The sequence below is a fragment of the Coenobita brevimanus genome, chromosome 101 (genome assembly GCF_032717465.1).
Source record: "Coenobita brevimanus isolate Jiangsu-jjx chromosome 101, ASM3271746v2, whole genome shotgun sequence".
Classification (NCBI taxonomy): domain Eukaryota; kingdom Metazoa; phylum Arthropoda; class Malacostraca; order Decapoda; family Coenobitidae; genus Coenobita; species Coenobita brevimanus.
This window is the reverse complement of record NC_137054.1, coordinates 12011937-12026638: the sequence shown is the minus strand read 5'-3', so window position 1 is coordinate 12026638 and position 14702 is coordinate 12011937. Positions and strand designations below refer to the sequence as shown.

At 44.7% G+C, this 14702-nt stretch overlaps 1 pseudogene; it reads right to left on the bottom strand.

Moving 5' to 3' along the window:
- Positions 1–6787: 6787 nt before the first annotated feature.
- Positions 6788–14702, bottom strand: part of LOC145414921 (cuticle protein CP1876 pseudogene) — a 66513-nt pseudogene continuing 58598 nt past the window's right edge.

Sequence of the window (14702 nt, the reverse complement as noted above, 5' to 3'; positions counted from 1 at the left end):
AAGGATTTTATTTTCAGAACAATCAGTCAAAAGTACAAGTCACTATGAAAGGTCAGAAATCAAGGTCACAAGGGCAAGGGCAATTCAGAAACAGCTTTTATCTAATCTGGACCAAACTTGATGGGAATGTTAAAGGTCAGGCAAAGACAAAAACAAAAAGATTCAGTCATGAAATCATTCCGTCATAGGTCAACATCATAGGTCAAGGTCAAAGTTCGACATGTGTGTCTCTGTGTAACCAAATTCTTAAAACAGTTTTGATCTGAATTGGATCAGACTCGTTAGATAAGCTGAAGATCACCCTGAAGGTTGACATACCCGCTCTTGAGAACAAAAGGTCGAAGGCCAGTCACATTTTTCAAAGTAATCAGTCGAAGATCAAGGTCACAGGGAAATGTCAAAGACCAAGGTCGCTGGAAAAAGTCAGCTTAGACTGTTTTGATCTTAACAGAACCAAAACTGGTAAAAGTCTTAAGGGTTTGGCAAAAATGTAACTCCATTTTTAGAGTAATGTGTCGAAAGTCAAGGCGACAGGGCAAAGTTAAATATTTGGTCCCTAGACCAGTTAGAGGGCGAGGTGTAGCACTCCCTTAGTGCTCTTCTTGTTTATTACTACAGTATTATCTCGGCCAATAAGGTTGGAGGAGGTATGTATGCACCCTTTTTTGTCTGTTTGTATGTTTTTGTTCGTTTGTCCACAAGACATCTCAGATAGTTACTGATGGATTTCAGTGAAATTTCGTGGATATATGGGTCAAGGAACAGTTGATTAATTTTTGGTGGTGAACTGAGTTCGAGTCCCTGTTCAGGACTTTTTTTTTTTTTCTACAACATAGCCAAAAAAGTAATCGATGGATTTCAAGGATTATATATATATATCATGGACCAAGGAAGAATTGGTTAAATTTTGATCGTGATCTGAGTTGTCAGGTATAGGCGTTGGTGGAGATATGCGCTCTCTGTCTGTACTTATCTTGTTTTTTATGTTTAAAGAGGAAAAAGTATGTCAGACATCATCTGGCTCTTAGCTGCTGCACCTTAGTATCCGTAACTTGGGCCTTTAAGCCTGTGGCGGGATATTCATCTACTATCCTGAGATACAAGGTCACTATCATCCAGGTTACCATAGTTACCTCCATTAGGTATTATCCTCCTTTCTGTTTTAATCCAAAAATCCACTAAGGGTGGATGGACACCTGAGTTGAGTGGTGCTAGCTGCTCGCATCAGGATTCGAACCCTAGCGCTATCAAGCCGGTAGGTTCGTAGCGAACAATGCCAACCACTCGGGCAGTGATGCCGAATGGTTAGCACTATTATTCTATCTTTGATTATAATATATTTTTATTGTTCTATATCTTCATTTGTCTTTCTACCTTCTTCTCACAGTTTTATATCTCTCTAACTATACCTACCTTATTTCTCCCTCTCTCTGTCTCCCCTTCTCTTCTCACTTTTCTCCTTTCTTCTCCCACCTTTATACCTCTCTCCCATCCCCACTCCCTCAGCCCCCTTCCCTCTATATCCCCTCCTTCGACACCCCCAACCCCCATTCTTACGGCCAACCCCACCCTCATTTTTTCCTGCCCCGTAGTCAAAGATCACTTGTCTCCGAGGAGGGGGGTGGGGGAGTTACAAGACACACCCCTAAGTCACGACTTTCCTGAGAGAGAGAGAGAGAGAGAGAGAGAAAGAAAGAGATTTAATCAGCATCAAACGCAGCTGCAGTTAACGTCAATATTTTCACGACCAATACATTATTTTAGAAGCCAAAGTTCATGTAAATAACAAATAGTATAAGAAAGGAAATAAAGGTCGAATCGAATTTTAAGACTGTACTACTTGTGTTTAAAGATAGATAGGCAGATAAATATGTAGATAGATAGAGATAGAAAGACCGGTAAGTAGACAGATATAGAGAAATATGTTACATACCACCCGCTTATCACATATACATCGTTGTTATTTGCCGTACCTAGCTTTCTTTGCGTAGGCCTACAATTTACTCATTTTATCCACTTACCCACAATTATTTCCTAATCCACCATTAACTATACTCATATACATACACATTAATAATTCTTACTCACCACTCCGTTCATCAATTCACTCACCCACAAGCTTGCTGGATCCGCTTACTCACCTTCCTTGCATCTCCTCGGCTCACAGGTTTACTCTCTTCAGCCTTGTGTTTGTCAAGCCAAATTTAGCCTAGTGCAGCTTACCCTAACCTTGCATGCCTCACCCCCTGATGGACGCGAGGGATCCATTTTTTCCCGCCTACCACCAAACTCTTCTAATCGGGGTACGGCCAGACGATTTTATGAATCTTAGGAGTTGATTCTCGTTCTTTAAGGGTTAGAATAGCGTCGAATAACTAGCTTGCGATTGAGATGTCTTGTTTTGTTTTGTTTTGTTCTTCCAAGTAATGATGGACTGCAATATTCAGTTTGGGAATTTTTTTTTTTTTTTCGTCCTCTGTGGGTTAAAAAGTCATCAGTATCCTCCAAAGAGACAGACCGATAGACAAGGGAAAAAGTATGATAGACAGCTTTTAATCTCCCCTTCAATCTCCTGTCCCTCCATAAATCAGTCCCCCTTCCACCTGCCCCTCACTCCCCACCCTCACCTCTCCCCTTCTTCTTCCTCCCCACCTTTATCCATCACCTACCCTCCACCTCCCGTACTCCTCATCCCCCCTTTACCACCCTCCCTGCCCTCATCTCTCATCTACCCCTACTCACCCACCCTCCTCCCCTCTCTCATCTGTTCCATGCCCCCACCTAAACCTCCGACCCCACTACCAACCACATCAGCCACCGTGGTCCTCCTCTCCCCACCCTTCATCCTTCACCTATCCCACACCCACAATGCTCATCCCCCTCCTCCTCACCTTTTTTCCTCTCTCTCCCTCATCTAAACCCCTCCTCCCCATCCCACCCCACCCCACCCCACTCCCCCGCCCACACCAACATAACCCTTATCCCCATCCCTCCCTCACCTACCACTCCACCCCACCCCGACCCCACCCAGCAGAGGAGATGGGGGGAGGGGTAGGGGGTGGGCCGTGAGAGCATTATGTAGACACGCGCATAAAAAATTTGGGCATAACTGTAAAGGGGCTGTCGAAATGAACAGGTCCTGGGCGGGTGTTAAGGTCACGGGCAAAAAGTGGTTTAGTGACGTCCACCTCTTCGGGCTAGGTTACTCTTAATTTTGTCTTTGTGGGGCTATTAGTAGTTTTGCAATTATCACGAGTAGTAGTGGTAATAGTAGTGATGATAGTGGTGGTGGCGGTGGTGGTACTGTAGTGGTGGTAGTGGTAGTATTAGTAGTTGTAATAATAGTAGTAGCACCGGTAGTAGTAGTAGTAATAGTAGTAGCACCGGCAGTAGTAGTAGTAGTAGTTGTAGAAGTATTAGTAGTAACAGTTTTGGCAGTTGCTGTTGCTGTTGTTCTTGTTGTATTTATAGTAGTATGGAAGTGGTTGCGGTGGTAATGGTAGGTATAGAGTTAGCATGATGATGACTGCTTATTATTATTATTATTATTATTCTATCTACCTATCTATCTATTGCCAGACGCCTCAATCCCGTTTGGGGTGGCCACAAACAAATCGCCTCCAAGTCGCCCTGTCCCCCGCCATTTCACTCCCCTGCTCCCAACTCACACCCCCCTCTCTCATATACCTCTCCACCCCATCTCTCCATCTCATCCTCGGCCTCCCCCTCCCTCTTTCCCCCTCCACCTCACTAACATACACTCTCTTCGTCAGTCTTTCACCCTCCATCCTCTCCACATGGCCAAACCACCTCATTGTGTTCCTCATAACGCTTCCTATCACATCGACATCAACACCACAACGCTCCTTTATATCCTCATTCGTCAGCCTGTCTCTCCATGTGACTCCACAGGCTCCTCTTAAATAACTCATTTCACTGCTCTCACTCTCGACTTGTGTCCTTCCAACAACGTCCAAGCTTCACTTCCGTACGTTAGAGTTGGTATCACAATACTGTCATGTAGTAACTTTTTCACTTCCATGCTCACTTCCCTGTTTCTTATCACTGCTTTCAAAGAACCAGCAACCTTTCTGCTCTGCTGTACCCTTTCAAGCACTTCACCCTCCAAACCTCCATCCTTACTCATCACACTACCCAAGTACTTAAACGTACTCACATTTTCCAATTCCTCACCATCCAACCTCGCTGTACATTCACTGACTTCACCTCTCTCAAAGACCATCACTTTACTCTTCCCTACATTCACCTTTAGATTCCGTTTCTTACACACTCTCTCAAACTCATCCACCAAGCCTTGCAGCTCCCCTTCGTCTTCACTCAACAACACAGTATCATCTGCAAACAACAGTACAGGGAGTTTCCAAACACTATCCTCTCTCACCAGGGCCACTCCAACATCCACTACCCTACCTTGTACCTCTTTTATTACCCCATCCATGTACAGATTGAACAACCATGGAGACATGACACATCCCTGTTTCAACCCAACTTTCAGAGAGAAAAATTCACTTAGTTCACCATCCACACGCACTGCAGCCTTCGCACCATCGTACATACTCTTCACAGCATTCAACAACTTCCCATCTACTCCATATATTCTTAACACTTTCCACAATCCTAGTCTATCCACCCTGTCATATGCTTTCTCCAGATCCATGAAAGCCGCATACAACTTCTTTCCCTTCTCTAGAAACTTTTCCACTAAAGATCTGAGAATGAATATCTGATCTACACACCCTCTTCCCTTCCTAAAGCCTCCCTGTTCTTCTCCAACTAATTTCTCTGTTCTTTCTCTAACTCTGTCAATAAGTATCCTGCCATACACTTTTCCTATTAGACTAAGAAGACAAATGCCCCTATGATTACCACACACTTCTTTTTCCCCTTTTCCTTTGTACAAGGGAATAATTATTATTATTATTATTATTATTATTATTATTATTATTATTATTATTATTATTATTATTATTATTTTTGTTATTAATATTTACAACAGCAACAACTACAACAACAAAAACAATAACAACAATAATAATAATAATAATCGTCATCCATTATATTACAGTTATTGTTCCCTTCACCTTCCCCTTGAAAACTTTTAATATACTGAACTTATTGCGTAAGAAAACAGTGTTATTTGTTGGTATTTTATCCGACTAAGTGGAGATAAGTTAGGTATAGTCCCAGTAATTAGCGAGGTCAAGGGATATAAGCAGTGTCAAGGAACATCAGCAGTGTCAAGGAACATCAACAGTGTCAAGGAACATCAACAGTGTCAAGGAACTTCAGGATTGTCAAGAGCATCAGCTGTGTCATGGGGCATCAACAATGTCAAGGAGCATTACCAGTGTCAAGGAGCATTACCAGTGTCAAATGGGGCATCAACAATGTCAAGGAGCATTACCAGTGTCAAGGAGCATTACCAGTGTCAAGGAGCATTACCAGTGTCAAAGGGCATTACCCGTGTCAAGGAGCATTACCAGTGTCAAGGAGTATTACTAGTGTCAAGGAGCATTACTAGTGTCAAAGAGCATTGCCAGTGTCAAGGAGCATTAGTAGTGTCAAAGAGCATTACCAGTGTCAAAGAGCATTACCAGTGTCAAGGAGCATTACCAGTGTCAAGGAGCATTTACCAGTGTCAAGGAGCATTACCAGTGTCAAGGAGCATTTACCAGTGTCAAGGAGCATTTACCAGTGTCAAGGAGCATTACCAGTGTCAAGGAGCATTACCAGTGTCAAGGAGCATTTCCAGTGTCAATGAGCATTACTAGTGTCAAAGAGCATCAGCAGTATTAAGGAATATCAGCAAAGTCAAGAACTTCAGCAATATCTTGGAGCATTTGCAGTGTCAAGAAACATAGGCTTTGTCATGTTGCTGAGACAGGAAGCATTAGTAGTGTTAGTGGCACTTTGTAGGAATATCAGCGGTATCAGTGGCAGTATGTAGGAATGTCAGCAGTATTAGTGGCTCTGTGAAGAAGTGTCAACAGTACCAGTGGCAGTGTGGAGGTGTGTCAGCAGCATCCGTGGCAGTGTGGAGGAGTGTCAGCAGCATCCGTGGCAGTGTGGAGGAGTGTCAGCAGTAGCAATGGCAGTATGAAGGAGTATCAGCAGTACCAGTGGCAGTGTGGAGGAGTGTCAGCAGTACCAGTGGCAGTGTGGAGGAGTGTCAGCAGTATTAGTGGCAGTGTGAAGGAGTGTCGCAATATTAATGGCAGTGTGGAGTGTCATCAGTATCAGTAAGTGTCAGTATAAGAGTTAAGTGCTTATTACGAAGTGTCATTTCAGCTTTCGCTGTGACCATACTGTGCACACAGTGTACGGGCGCTGAGCAGTGCTTTAGGGTTTGGGGACAGTGATCAGTGTTATGTTGCGTTGTGTTGTCATATTGTGTGCTGTAATGTACTGTACTGTCCTGTGATGATTGGTGCTGCAACGTGCTGTTGTGTTACCCTGTGTTGTATTGTGCTGTGCTCTGATGGGTTTTGTTGTGTTGTGCGTTGTGTTGTGCTGGGATGAGTTGTGCTGTGCTGTGTTATGTAGGCTCACTCACCCCAGAGCCAGACAGTCGCCACCAGCGCCATGAGGGCAGCAGTGTCGCCCACACACCCTTGGGGACCACGCCACACCACACCCTGGCCAAGGAGGGAAGTCAAATATACTGATTTGCTTACAGTAAATTAATTTATTATTTTTTTTATTGTACATTTCTGAAATGCTGTATGTGTATATTCGTATACCCTAACTTAAACTATCACAGTACGGCTCAGAAGTGACGCGCCACACCCGCCGTGGCCGCAACCTGCTGGTGGAAATTCTGGAGGAAGGCCTGCTTGGCGGCGGCCACTTCTGGGGTGTCGGCGACCTGGGACACGGAGCCGGGAAGACCAGCTGGCACCGTGGCGGCTACTGGCCCGGTCCAACGGGGCTGGGATGGGGCGGCTGGGGCGAAGGAGTGGGTGGTGTGGAAAGACTGGGTGGAGGGGAAGGAGTGAGTGGCAGGTGCAGAGAAATGAGTCTGGGAGCGGGAGGATGCAGAGGCAGAGGCAGAAGCAGTAGCGGCCAGCTGGGCCTGGTAAGCTTGGAAGAAGGCGTTACGGGCGGCGGACACATCAGCAGTATCTGCCACGACTGATGATGAACCGGGGAGGCCGGCTGGTATGGTGGCCGCCACGGGGCCGGTCCACTTGGCGGGGGCGGGGCGGAAGGCCTGCTGGGACGGGGAGTGATGGAAGGTGGTGGGTGCTGGCTGGGCGGCGGCCTGAGCAGCCTGGAACGCTTGGAAGAACCTGGCTTTCTCAGCCGCCACCTCTGGGGTGTCCTGGATGAAGGGCACGGCCGAGCACATGCCCAGCACTGCCAGAATGATCTGAGGGAGGAGAAGCGGTGGTATTAATGATCCTGACCTCACGTACACACACCAACAGTGCTTAATGCTACCACGTCATTCTGTGTCAGAACATTATCCTGACGACTATACTCGCAGACCACGGAAAGATGAGTGTCAAAACCACCAAGCAAGAAAAGATACTGAAAGTTATGGTTCTCGTTTCCAGTCTTCCTTGTCATTAATATATAAAAGTTATAATTTACATAGTGCTTATAACAATAAGACAAGTGCTTGTGGGCCCTTCGGGCCCCTCGCACCTGTTCCTGCGGAAGGCTCTCACATTTATGTGCTGTTGTAGTGTAACGTTGTCACTTGGATTTTTTGCAGCTAACCAACTGATCATGTTATTTGTAGCTTCGGGAATGGAACCCAAGTTGTCCGAACGCAAGTCCGAAATACACACACAGACACACGGCTACTGCTACAGTTTAATTTAGTTCTACCTCTGGGCAAAAATTTCTACGGAGATCCTATGCCAGGCTTCGGGAGCAGCGTTTTTTGGTCAAAATGTGATCGCTCATTAAATATAGTAAAAGTTTTTCAATCGTGATGGGACCAAGTTTTTTCACATCAGCGATTTTTTTGCGATTTTTGTGCCAATTTTGGTGTGATTTGAATGTGTAGTTTCGGCTGCCCAAAATACACACACACACACACACACACACACACACACACACACACACACACACACACACACACACACACACACACACACACACACACACACGGCTAGTGCTATAGTATATTAGATTTACGGTACAATACTTCATTCACCCTAACTTGGCGGAGATGCCACACCCCTCCAGAAAGACCTTCACGCGTTTGACCAGTAGACAGTACAGTAGAGATGAAAGTGCTAATGGCTGCTTTAAGATGCTTAAGTGCCTTATTAAGTTATTAATATTATCAGTGTTAAAAATCTGAGTGGTGTTTCTACATAGGGCCTATTGTGCAGTTTATTATGGATACTAAACTGAGCATCATACTGAAACGAAGAAATAAACTGAAGATAAACTGAAAAAATTTGTGTGAAATACAGTAATGAAGAGGTGTACAGACCAAAGCAATCCTCAGTATCTCACCCCTGAAGACAAAACTACGGGCAAGTGAACACATTCTAGCCTTCTTTTGGCGTTTGTTTCGCCTTGGAATGAAGGAGCTGTTCACTGGCCCTGGAGCTGTCTGCTGAGAGGCCAGTGATTATTGGACATGTGTGTATGAGTACATTCGCCATATGCAGCAGGTGTTAAACGTGGCCACTCCACCGGGTTACAATGTACGGTATATACAGTAGAAACGAGTGAATGACAAGGAAAGCACTGAAATATTCCCGCAGACTACGGCATGCAACAGTAGATTTAATTAGTGTAGCATGGGGACTGAAATTTATAACAGCAAAGGAATGTCACTCATTAAAAGGCTCACCGTAGAAACATCAAATAAATAAAATACTTTTATGACCGATATTCATTAATTAGTGTGATTACTAGAAAAAAAATTATATTCATCCGTCAATAATACACAACCAAATTCTGTTAAACAAAAGCATTCCTTGCTTTATATCTTCTGCCTGCCTATAATATTAGTATCGATAGTATCTGAAGTGAGAAACGTGTACTTTACAAAGGAGGCATAGTGGTAATATAATTTTATTGGATCGATAGTATCTACTGTACTTATATGCTACATATATACAAGTAAAAATGTGGTAAGTTCATCCTAATCTGATACCATCTCATTGGTGGAGGTAGCGTCATTATTTAATAAATGAGTTTATGCAAACCTCCACTTAAAACATACACAGTGCAATTGGCTCCCTGTGGAGTTGTTTATTAGGCCATTATTTACCTATTCCTCAAAAGTAGATTGTGGAGCGCAGATTATTTTAATTTTCACTTAGGAATACTTTAAATGGTATACGGCAACTGACTTACCAATACAAATGGCAGATTGGAAAATCGAGAGATATATAGTATCAGCGTTAGGAGCTTCAAAACATGGAGTTGCAACAACAGCCGACGGTTCTTTATCTTCTTGCTCTCATTAGTTACGCCATCCTCAGCTTTGCTGCGTCATCCAAGTCAGGGTCAAGTTTTTAACTGGCACGATGTTTTTATCAGAGACACAGGAATTACCTTAAATCTTACGGAACTGGTCGTAAGACCGACAGTAGTATGAATGACTTATGAGTGAAAAGAAAATCATAGCAAGAATAGTAAGAGGGCTAGGGGTGCAATAAAATAAGCATATAACCTACATACTGCAGAAGACATATGCCCTGATTGAGTATCATCATGGCTAGACAAATGCAAAAGCATTAAACGATAGAATACTAATTTCATTTTGACAGAAGAATGTAAGAGTAAATCTGAGGTGTTAAAATAGTGTAATGTATTTTAAGAAATAATTTCTCCACTGCGCAAATCCTCCGCTGTAGCGATGCCTAGAGTAAACTGAACATGAACTAGACAGGTACCATTTGCGAACAAATGCATGGCATACCAGAAGTTTGTTCTCGTACAGTGCCCCCTCACAGATTAAACACAAGGTCCACTTTCTCTCGTGCTAGAATGCATGTTCGAATTAGACTCGCTTCGTACCGTTAGCGCTTCGGAATCCGTGGAACATGTCCCATTATTGAGATTTGGGGGGGGGGAGTCTGGTGGCTCCGCGCCCGTCTGATGGTCTTTCCGGTCATGTGTTTTTACACATTTTTGGACCATAAAATCATTTCAAAAGCCTAAATCGATACTCTGAGAAATAAATATGTAGATACCAGGCCAAGTACCTGCATACGGAGTTTCAGGTCATTAGTCTCAGTATTTAAATAGGTTGATGAGGACGTGGCACCCAGCGATGGTAAGAAGAACGAGAACACCACGAAGACGAAGGAAAAACAAAACATTTTCTCCTTACGATGTGTAAATATCCACATGCTAATTAGGTTCTCGTGAAGGTGAAACGCGTAGGACCAAGGCTGAGACAAACTATTTATACTGCTTTATAATGACATGGAAGAAAACTATACTGCAGACATTTCCGTTTTGTTGACTAGATGGCATATATATAAGAGATTTTGCGTTTTTTTGTCAAAATGTATTTGGATGAAGCAGTAAGTTGACCATCTATTTAGAGAAAAATGTTAAGGAATGCTTAATGGTTGGGTATTGAAATCAACAGCAAAATATAATGAGGGCCACAACACCTTTAAAAATATATATCATTGAAATTCATGGTCTTATTCCCTTCAATCCGATGACGCCTTTTATTACATTCTTGCTACAGCTAGACTTTTTTTAAAGCATCAAAATGACCTTACGTACTGTAGCTTGGGGTCAAAAAAAAAAAAAAAAAAAAACTTTCAGTACAATGGTGGTCTCTTCTTGTCACCGCTAGGCGATTTTAAGCAGCTCAGGGGATACCTTTCGTGGTGACGGAGTTAGAAGTAGACCTAACCGACATTTTTTCCTTCAGTACGATGATCTCCCCCCTCACTACCATACGCCTGGTGGTCTGGTAATCAAAGTCTCGGACTGAAATGGGTTCGTATAACGCACTGCATTTCGAATCTTAAAGGTGACGGGAGGTGTTTCTATCGCCTATAACGCTGCCAACAACGTAGGCTTGTCTCCTACATTTCAATTCTCTGGACCACGGTAACTTAGTCTTAGGCTCTCTATGCTCCGGGCTCTCCTAAGCCCAAAAGGGTCATGTGGGCTTGGTTATTATTCGTTTTTGCCACTGCTAGATGATTTTATTCAGCCTAGGGATCATCTCTCGTAATGAAAGAGACAAGGGAGTCGTGTGGTGGGTGAATTGGAGGTGAATTGAGGGCAGAGGTAATATGATCCGTGTAGAATACAAGGGAAGAGAGAGGGAGGAGGCAGAGAGCGGGAGAGGGAGAATGGAATGGGATATAGAACAGGGATGAGGTGATGGGCTAGGAATGGAAGAGAGGGCATGGAGGAAGGAGGAGGGGGGAAAGTGACAGAGTGAGTTATGAGTAGGGAAGGTATAAAAAAAGAAAAAAGGTAGGGAAGGGTGATGGAGGTAGGTAGGAGATAGGTAGCAGGGAGGAAAGAGCGGAAATGGAAAAAGAGACAGAGACAGAGATAGACTGACACAGACAAACAGACAGACAGACAGACAGAGACAGAGGGAGAAAGAGAGGGAAAGAGAGAACAGGGCAGAGGGGAAAGGGTCCGTGGGGGGAAAGGGAGGTAGGGAAGAGAAGGGAGGATAGGGATGATGAGGGGGGTGAGGGAGGAAGGGAGTTGGGAAGGAGAAAAGGGGCAGGGTAGGAGACTGGAGGTAGAAGAAGACAGCTGGGGTAAGAGGGCGGAAAGGAGACGGGACGAAGAGAAGGTGTAGGGAAGGGGAGAACGGGGGGAGGGGGAGAGTGAGTAGGAAAGGAGAGAAGGGGTAGGAAAGATGAGAAGAATGACCAGAGCAAGGGACAGGGAGGAGGGAAGAGGAAGGGGGTGGGGCTGGAGAAGGAGAGATGATAGAGAGGGAGAGGAGAGATAAATGGAGAGAGGTAAAGGGAGGGTAGAGGGTGTAGGGAGGAGGAGAGGGTGTAGGGAAGGGAAAGAGAAGGACTAGAGAAAGGGAGATGGGGTAGAGAAGGGGAGAGGAGGGGAGTGGGAAAGGAGAGATGATGGGGAAGGAGGGAAATAGGGAAGGAGAAAGGATGGAGGGGAAGAAGAAAGGGAAGCGGAGAGAGATAGGTAAAGGGAGAGGGGGTAGGGAGGGGAGAGGATGTAAGAAAGGAGAGAGAGGGAAGGGAAATGGTGAGGAGGAAGGAATAGGGAAGAGAAGGGGTGGAAGTAGAGAAGTTGTGATAGGGTAGGAAGGAAGGGGAAGATGAGAAGGGCGGTGGGGGTAGGAAGGAGAGAGAGGAAGTAGGGAAAGGAAAAGAGGGTCGTGGGGTAGTGAGGAGAGAGGGAGTAAGGAAAAGGAGAGATAAGTAATGGTGAGACAGCAGGGATGTGAGGAGGGGGGGCGGATAGGAATGGGGAGAAGGTAAGAAGAAGAAAAAAAAAAGACTTAGGATTAATGCCCTTCCACTTCTTGATGGTCATTAAGGCAGACAGTCAGTTTTAATCAATTCACAGTCTTCACCTAGAATACCACACGGAACAGTCGATTTTACTTCAAGGCCTTCATTTCTGTTGCTGGCTGAACAGAGGCATAGGGAAAACGAACTTTACCCACAAGTCCGATCGGGAGAAATTGAACTCTGGTTTTCTAGTTGCGGGCTGGATGTGCTAACAATTACACCACTGACTCCCAGGAGAGAGAGAAAGCGAGAGAGAGAGGGGGGGGGGAGATCTGTGGAGGGGAAGGGGGAAGAAGGAAGGGGGAACTATGGGGAAGGAGAGAGTGGGATGGCAAGGGGAGAAAGAGACCCAGAGAAACAGGTAGGGGAAGAGTGAAAGGTGACAGAACAGAGAGAAGATAAGGATGGAAAAAGAAACAAAGGGAAAGAACGATATTTATAAAAGGTATATTATAGATGGATACGGTGACTGAAGATGTGGGAAGAAAGAAAGGAGAGAGAGGAACGCCAGCGAAAACAAACAAAAATCATGAGTCTCTGAATACTGGACCAAATTTCATCACGTCATCCCGATATAATGTAGACAGGGAATATCCGTAAACTTTTTACTTTCCTCCTGTGCTGAACGAAGCTGCCGGTAATCGGCGTCGTCCTACTGGAGTTAACACCCTTACTGCCATACGTCATTTCCACCTTGGTCTTGCTATCACTAAATCATTTTATTCATCTCAGAGAATGTTTAGTCGAGGGATTTATTAGTGCAGCCTTCACTAATCGCTTTACAAATAGAGGTTTCTCGTTAAGTAAACAGTAATAATGATTTCAGTCGCAGGAAGACAAAAATAAAATTTTTAAATTCTCTCCTCTGGCTGAAGAGTTTGATAGGACCATTTTTCTAATTTCTCAACAACGAGAGGTCTCCCCTCAGTGAAATATAATTGTTGAGTGGCAACCAGAATTACATAATAAAAGATGTCATCATACTGAATGGACTAAGAATTCCAGGAGACCCTCAGTTGTACCGTTGCAGTCAATAATTCCTTTACACCATCCGGGAACAATGTAAGCCCCTCACGAAATCTTGCTTGAGTAATATGCAGTCGAATGGACTGGAAATTCGCATTCCTTGTTCGGTCCATGCTTCAGAACTGGTCCGTCCTCTGCTTGAGTATAACTGCCGGTTCTTGGCAAAACAGAAATTCATAAAATGGATTTAGCCGAGCTGGAGGGGTTAGTAGGCTGATTCTGACATTTTCACTGAGTCGACCTTCCACTTCTCAGCTGAGTGAAATCGTCTGTCGGCAACAAGAATAAAACATAAAAAGATGCTGCTGTCGTGCCGAGATTATCTCTTACTCCTTAACTACGAGCGGTTTCACCCCCACAAATAATCCTAGAGTCGCAGTCAGAATTTTACGTTTCCCATAAGCTGATGGAAATCGTCTGGCTGTGGACGGAATATATCAAAGTACACGTAGGACTACTGAGGTGACTAATAACTTCAGCAGAGACTATGAAAGCCATGCCTGCCAGTGCTCTTAGACAAATCCAGACAGTTAACCACAGCCGTCATGTTACCTGGTGTGGAGGGAGGGTTTCTTTCAGCTGAATAAAATCGTTTAGAGTTAGCTTGAATATAAAACCTAAATGCATCTCTACCAGCAAAAGGGTTATTAACTGTCTGTGGCTCCTATGACTACTCGGCGGATTGAAACTGCCTGCCTGAAGCTGTAACAGAATACTAGAGCTGCTCCAGTCATGAGAAGGCTAATGAATAAAATCGTCTGACAGTAGATAGCATATGCCGGTGACCCTAGAGTTTCCTCGACCATGAGGGGAGTTTGCAGCTTCAGAAGAGACCGCTGAAAAAACCTATACGACGACCGATGCCCACGATGACAGACGAAGAGAGTGACGTTGATAGTTACCATAGCCTTCATGTCGCCTGTGTGTTGGTGGTGGTGGTGGCTGATGGGGGATGGAGCCGTACTGTGGCGAGGTAGGCTCCACCGCCCCTCTATATACCCGCTCTCATGACCTCGGCCCGGGGGATACCAACCTTGAGGAACACCACCACTACGGCCCTCCATCTCCTTCTATCGACCCTTCCCGCCCCCCGTCCCTTCCCCTCTCCTCCTTCTCTTCCTCCTCCTTCTTCTGCCCTCTGCCCTCCTCCTCATTCTCTTCCTCTTGTTTCCTGCCCCTATTACCCTTCACCTTGACCCAGCACAT